A 6,000-nucleotide genomic window follows, 5' to 3' on the forward strand; every position below is an offset into this window, starting at 1 on the left:
GGTGGTGTTTGGCCGCTGGTCAGCTTGCTGCATTGGCCCCAGATCTTTTCATGGCTCGTCGTGTGCGATTCTGAATGCAGATCAATGTATGGATCTGCTCCTCAGTGGTTAACTCAACCTCTGCATCAGTTTGCTCCTCCTCCTCCTCCTCCTCCTCCTCACCAGCCATAAACCAGCAACGACATGTTTACAGGCCATGAGAAGCGCTGATGTACTGGCTGAATTATCGATACAGTGTAACCGTCGAGGCAAAAGACCAGCACTTTTCATCTGAAAGAAGCTGCTTTGTTAAAACATGTGGCTCCAGATGGAGGGGGGGAAAAAAAGGCGGGAAAAGAGTGGCGGGAAAATCTCGCACCGGAATAAATGAAATGTATTGTTGTGTCAGTGGCCGACCAGCAGATCTTCTCCAGCTGTGACGCTGTTCTTTCTCCGTCTCTTCTTTTTATTTTTTTCTCGTTAATGAACCAAACTGTGCAGTTATTCTCTCATTTCATCGATTTTAATTAAAGGCCACCATTTTTGCGCGCACACAAACGACGTCCTTGAAAATTGAAAACGGGGCAACGGCGAGCACGCTCGACATTCAGGGAGCTCATTAAGCCGAGTGACTGATCTGTGGCTTTTTAATCACAGCCGCCATTGATTTCAAGGTTTTATTACCAAAAGGTTTTCATATTTCTTTTTCTTTTATTATTGCCATCATCAGACGTGGAGTGATGGAGCGATATTTCCTGAGACTGACACAGATCGAGAAGATGTCTGAAAACTGTCACATTGAGGAATTTACTGTCAAACGTCTTCAGGATAAATTTCAACATGTTGCTGCCAACCGTTAACTCAGCTTTCTTTATTTTCCCACTACTTTTTCTTTTTTTAACCAAAGGCTAATAATTAGTACAGACTACTACTCTTTAAACTTTAAATTAAATACAATTTGACTCAATGAATAATTGATAAAACTTAAAGATGTTCAACTTTTATTAATTTTTTTTAAATTATTATATGAAGCTATTGAAAGTGAGCTAATTTGAAGAAATTAAACTCAAAAGGTCCTTCCATTGATTTCAATGACTGTGGCTTAGCATGCTAACACGTTAGCACTAGCCTGTCCAGTCTTGTATATGAAATTATTTGAGGAAAAAAAAAAAAAAAAAGAAGATAAAATCGGCTTATGTGACAAAACCAAAGTCACCAGGAGCTTTATATGAACGCTAGGCACACTAACAAGCTAGTGCTAGTAACAAGCTAGAACTAGCTTGCTGGCATGCTATATATACCCTATAGCTTATGAAAAACTTTTACAACATAATGCAGTAACCAATAATGACCTCTGGGACCAGTTGTTGACTTTTGCCAGTCTGTTAGAATTGCTGGTTTAAAAATAATTCCTTGGTCCATTTTCCTCTGTAAGGATCAGATGAAGCATCGTTGAGAGACGCGTTAGATCGAAAACAAGAAGGCAAATGAACACTCAAAACATCACAGAGTCACTGAAAATGCACCTTTCTTTTAGAGTAATTTGCATTAAAATAATGTGTCATATTCGTTAAAAAAATTAAAAAAGAATTCGTCACCAGAAATTTGTAAAAGAAGTTTTTCAGTCTAAACTTATTGTGTAACGTATTATCTCTTTTACTGACAGGAGCATTTCTCTTTGCTGTAATGTTGCTCATAGTCATTTAAAAAAAAACTTGAAAAACAAACAGATCAGATTAACCTTGTGAGTCGATTTGTCGCAGGTGAGTAGACTCCGAATACTTTTTCTTGGTGAAATCACCGGCTCAGTTTCATCCGTACTGCTGGAGAATCTTTCTTGCTTCGTCTGTCAGAGAATTCCTCCATTCATTCACATCCCAGTGAATCAGGTTCACCTTGAATTGAAAGCGCCCGCCATCGTCTCCCCGGCGCAGCGGTGAAGCGAGCATCTCCGCGGCTGAGAAAAGCTCCTGAATGACGGAGCGTCGGCCGGCTGCCGGGCTCGTCCTTGAGCACCGGGATCACCGGCTAAGTGCTCGCCGCACAAAGAGACGGCGAGGAATGAATAAGTCGTCCGGGGAGACCGAAGTAACCGTTAAGAGTTAATCCTTCATTCACAAGAATGGAAAAGACACAAATAGATATTCTGTCCAAGTTAGCAGGAGAAGAAGTGACCGGTAACGTCAGATCGGTCCAACGACGTCTGAACGATCTGTGACAGCGTTGCTCCTCTAACCTTCGGTCATTGGAGAACAGGGTATCGCTCATTTAAGTTTTGAAGGGAACAAGAAGGTGAAGCGAATGCTGAGTTAGTGATGACGATGAAGAATAAATACAACAGATAAATACGATTTTAAAAGATATGAACAATCCCTCTTCAAAATGGCTTTGAGGGGAAAAAAGATCAGGTCAGACAGAAAGTTCTGGTAGATCTGCTGGAGGAAAACCTCTTTTATTCCACCTTTTATTTTTTCCTCCATCATTTGATTTGATTCTGTAACCTTTCTTTGGAGCGGAGTCAGGCTAATATCGTTTGATACCAGAGAAAAAGCATTAAGAAAGGTCACCCAGAAACTTATTTTCATTAGGTTTCCAACTGCAGGAAACAAATCCGACCTGCAGCCTTCGAGCAAATGGTGTGTGCTTCCAGGACCGTTTCTGTTTATTAAACCTCGACTGAGCCTTGTTTACATTTCATGTGAACATGCATCCACATTTGTTTGAGAAAATACTCATGTGTAGACGGCAACATGTTCAAAATAATGTCTGTTTATACGGCAACAGCAGAAAAGACGATGGCGTGAGTGTGTCCGTCCAGGAGAGGGAGTGATTGGCTGTTTAATTGTAGAAGGACGATTGACTACGGTCATGATGTTTCACAAGTTTCAGTTTTTCTCCATTTCTATGTAAACAGAATGGCAGCATTTTTGAAAAGTTATGATGCCCTGCATTTCCATAGAAAGGGTCTTGGAGCATTGTCAAAAGTTGCGTTGCTACCGTTTCCATGGAGACGGAGTCAGATCGTTATCAAACAACTGAGCTTTTTCCCACTTCCATGAAGATGGGGTCACTGTATTTTCGAAAAGTCCCCGCAGAGTTGCGTTTCCCCCCACCTCCACAGAGTCGGAGTTGCAGCGTTGTTGGAGTCTGGGACTTTTCCAGATCCAGAGGAAGGATGACTGACTTGAGATTTTCACTGACAGCCAGAGGCGACGTTCAGCGCTGGTCCATGAAGGGATTCAGAATCTTGCAGAGTCTCCTTTACAGCAGCTTCCTCCTGGGCTGGACCTGCCCTGACAGACAGGTTGGACTTTCATGAGTGTTATCTCCAAAAACCATGTGGACATTTTGCATCACTAACTCTGTATGCTTGATACGGCGGTCTCATGATAATCATCATGATAGTGATGATCTATCTCGGTGTTTCCCCATTGTTTTAACAGTCCAATTTCGAGAAGTTTCATGCTGGGAGCCATCTTTAAAAAGAGTTGCATTTTCAGTTGCTCACAACAGAGTTGTCTTGGAAACAGAAAACACAACTTCTGGATTCTCATTTGGAAACATTGATGTTAACTACATCCCCCCCGCTCTGCATTATCTGCTGATGTTTGGTCCGAGGTGGAAAACCTGTTGTTCTTTCATTCAGAAGGCTTCCTGAGCACCAGCCGTTCGCTTTACATCAGATTAGATAAAACCTCATTGATCCCCAAGGAATAACTGAGTAGTTGTGGGAGAAGCTGTAATGGAATGGGGGGGGTGGGGGTGGGCAGTGACCAGCCCTCCAACAGAATATAAAACAATCAATATGGAGGAGAGGAAGTAAAACCCACTGGAGGAGAACCGCAGAGGACTGACCGTCTGGAGGAAGACGCTTCAAGAAGACAATTAAATGAGTCGAGTCTGGAAAAACGTGACCGCAGATATAAACCCTTCAGCACAAACGTCATTGGTTTTCTATGTTTAGAGATTTTTCAGCCAATTTCAAACTAGACACTGGAGTTTTTTTCTGGTCAGTTTTGAAGCTGACCTGCAACCTAAACCATCTGATGACCCAACAACACAACCTGGACGGAGCCGGTCTGGAAGATGGATGCACGAGCAGGTTTTGAATTCGTCCCAGAAAACAGCTTCCCTGCTTCACGTCTGTGTGAATTAGTCTGTCGGCTGAATGACTCAAATGTAAAGCCGAGCCTCTCGGGTTGTGAGCCTGTGTTAGCGCTGCCGTCGTCTGCCAGGACTCCTGCTGCTCCACTGTTCCCTTCGAAGCTTCGCACAAAAAAGAAAAAACAAAAAGCTCTCAGCCAGTCTGGCTAATGTAGAGTCGTCACCAAACACCTATTTTTAGTACTAAAGTCTCAAACATATGTGGAAATATGGACACAGGAGTTGAGAGGAGATGGAGAGAAGACCTGAAGTCACATATTCAAAAACTATAAAGGAAGGAAGGCAATGGACAAATATCATGAGAAGTTCAAAGGTTAACAGTGACCTGATCTCATATTCACAATGGAAGGAATGAACAATGACGTTTTGTTTTGCGAATTAGTAATCATAAGATAGAAAGAGGCGCTGTGTCTGTTCAAACATCAAAATGAGAAATGTTGAAACACCAAAGGACCTGTGAGTCCCTGAATTGTTGCATTTCTGTCCATTTCAATGCTAAACATGGAAAACACAACTTCGCTGAAGCCATTATGGTCAGTACTCTGATCAGGGAGCCTGAGCTCCCTCTCCTGGCCAGCTGTGCACATGTGTAAAGTAATTTACATTTTTATATGCATAGATCGATTCGCATTTGTATAAATCTGTTGCATATATCTGTATTTCGTAAATTTTGACATGTCTGAAACCCCCCAAAAAATCCTTGAAATGAAAAACTGCTGTTTATAACACATTGTCGTCATGCAAAAAAGCTGTAAACAGCAGGTCTTCCACCACCTGGAACGACTTCAAAACTTGAAATGCTGAGTTCACCCCCCCCCAAAAAAAAAAAAAAAAAAAATAATAATTTCATAAAACTCTTTTTTCAATAATCGCTTTGAGTCTCAGGCGACTCAAAGAATGAAAAGAACTACAGATCTTCAAAGAACTCCAATTCGGGCTGTTTTGCTCATGACTTCCCAGCTGAATCAAAGAAACTGAATGTTTGACTGCCATGTTTTCTGTTGAAAGTGCATTATTGATTTAGTTCTGCACAAGTCTTTTGTGAGATGAATATTTACTTGCTTGAAACGACTGAATTAATGGTAAACGGTCTGACTTGAATCCTGTTTAGCATTTAGCATGTAGCATTGTCTCAGCAGCTCCACAATCGTCTCCCTGACAGAAAATCTGTTAAGAGGGATCCACACAGAGGGATGCAGGACAGGATCTCTCCAGAAACAGGAGCTTCCAGCTCTGCCCGAGACGACGCTTTTCGAATACCTAATTCAGGGCGAGACGTAAAAGAAAGTGGCGTGATGGGAAGAGCGTGAGCAAGGTGAACCCGAGGGTGCTGGCTGGCTGTCGGAGCCCTGAAGACGCTGGATGTTTGCTGAGTGCGGGAGGCGGAGAGCTGAGCCGAAGTCACCTCCGACGGAGCCGCCAAGTCGCGCCGAGCGCACGCCTCGACCGACGGCACGCGCACGAGGGACACGTGGGCGTGCACGGAAAGCTGCTCAGCAGCCAGTGAAAAATTAAACACCGTGAGTTCAGTGAAAGACTGAAGGAAGGTCGACAGGTTTAGCTACAAGCTAGCTCTGCTAGCTAACGTGGCTTCCTGGAATCAGAGCAACACTGAGCAGAAGATGGAAATGTTTGAATTGACATTTACCTGACAGATAAGTTTGTGAATCGGCACAGTGTACAAGTTTAAAGTGGTGAACGTTGCTAACAAACACACTAAGTGTCCTTAATTGAAAGTCCTAAAGGAAAAATATACAAATCAGGCTAGTAAAACGAGTCGTCCTGCATTCAGTGTCTTGAGAAAACTGTCGAAACAAACCAATTTCACCTTATAAGTTTAATTTCCCAACAAATATT

The sequence above is a fragment of the Salarias fasciatus genome, chromosome 3 (genome assembly GCF_902148845.1).
Source record: "Salarias fasciatus chromosome 3, fSalaFa1.1, whole genome shotgun sequence".
Lineage (NCBI taxonomy): Eukaryota > Metazoa > Chordata > Actinopteri > Blenniiformes > Blenniidae > Salarias > Salarias fasciatus.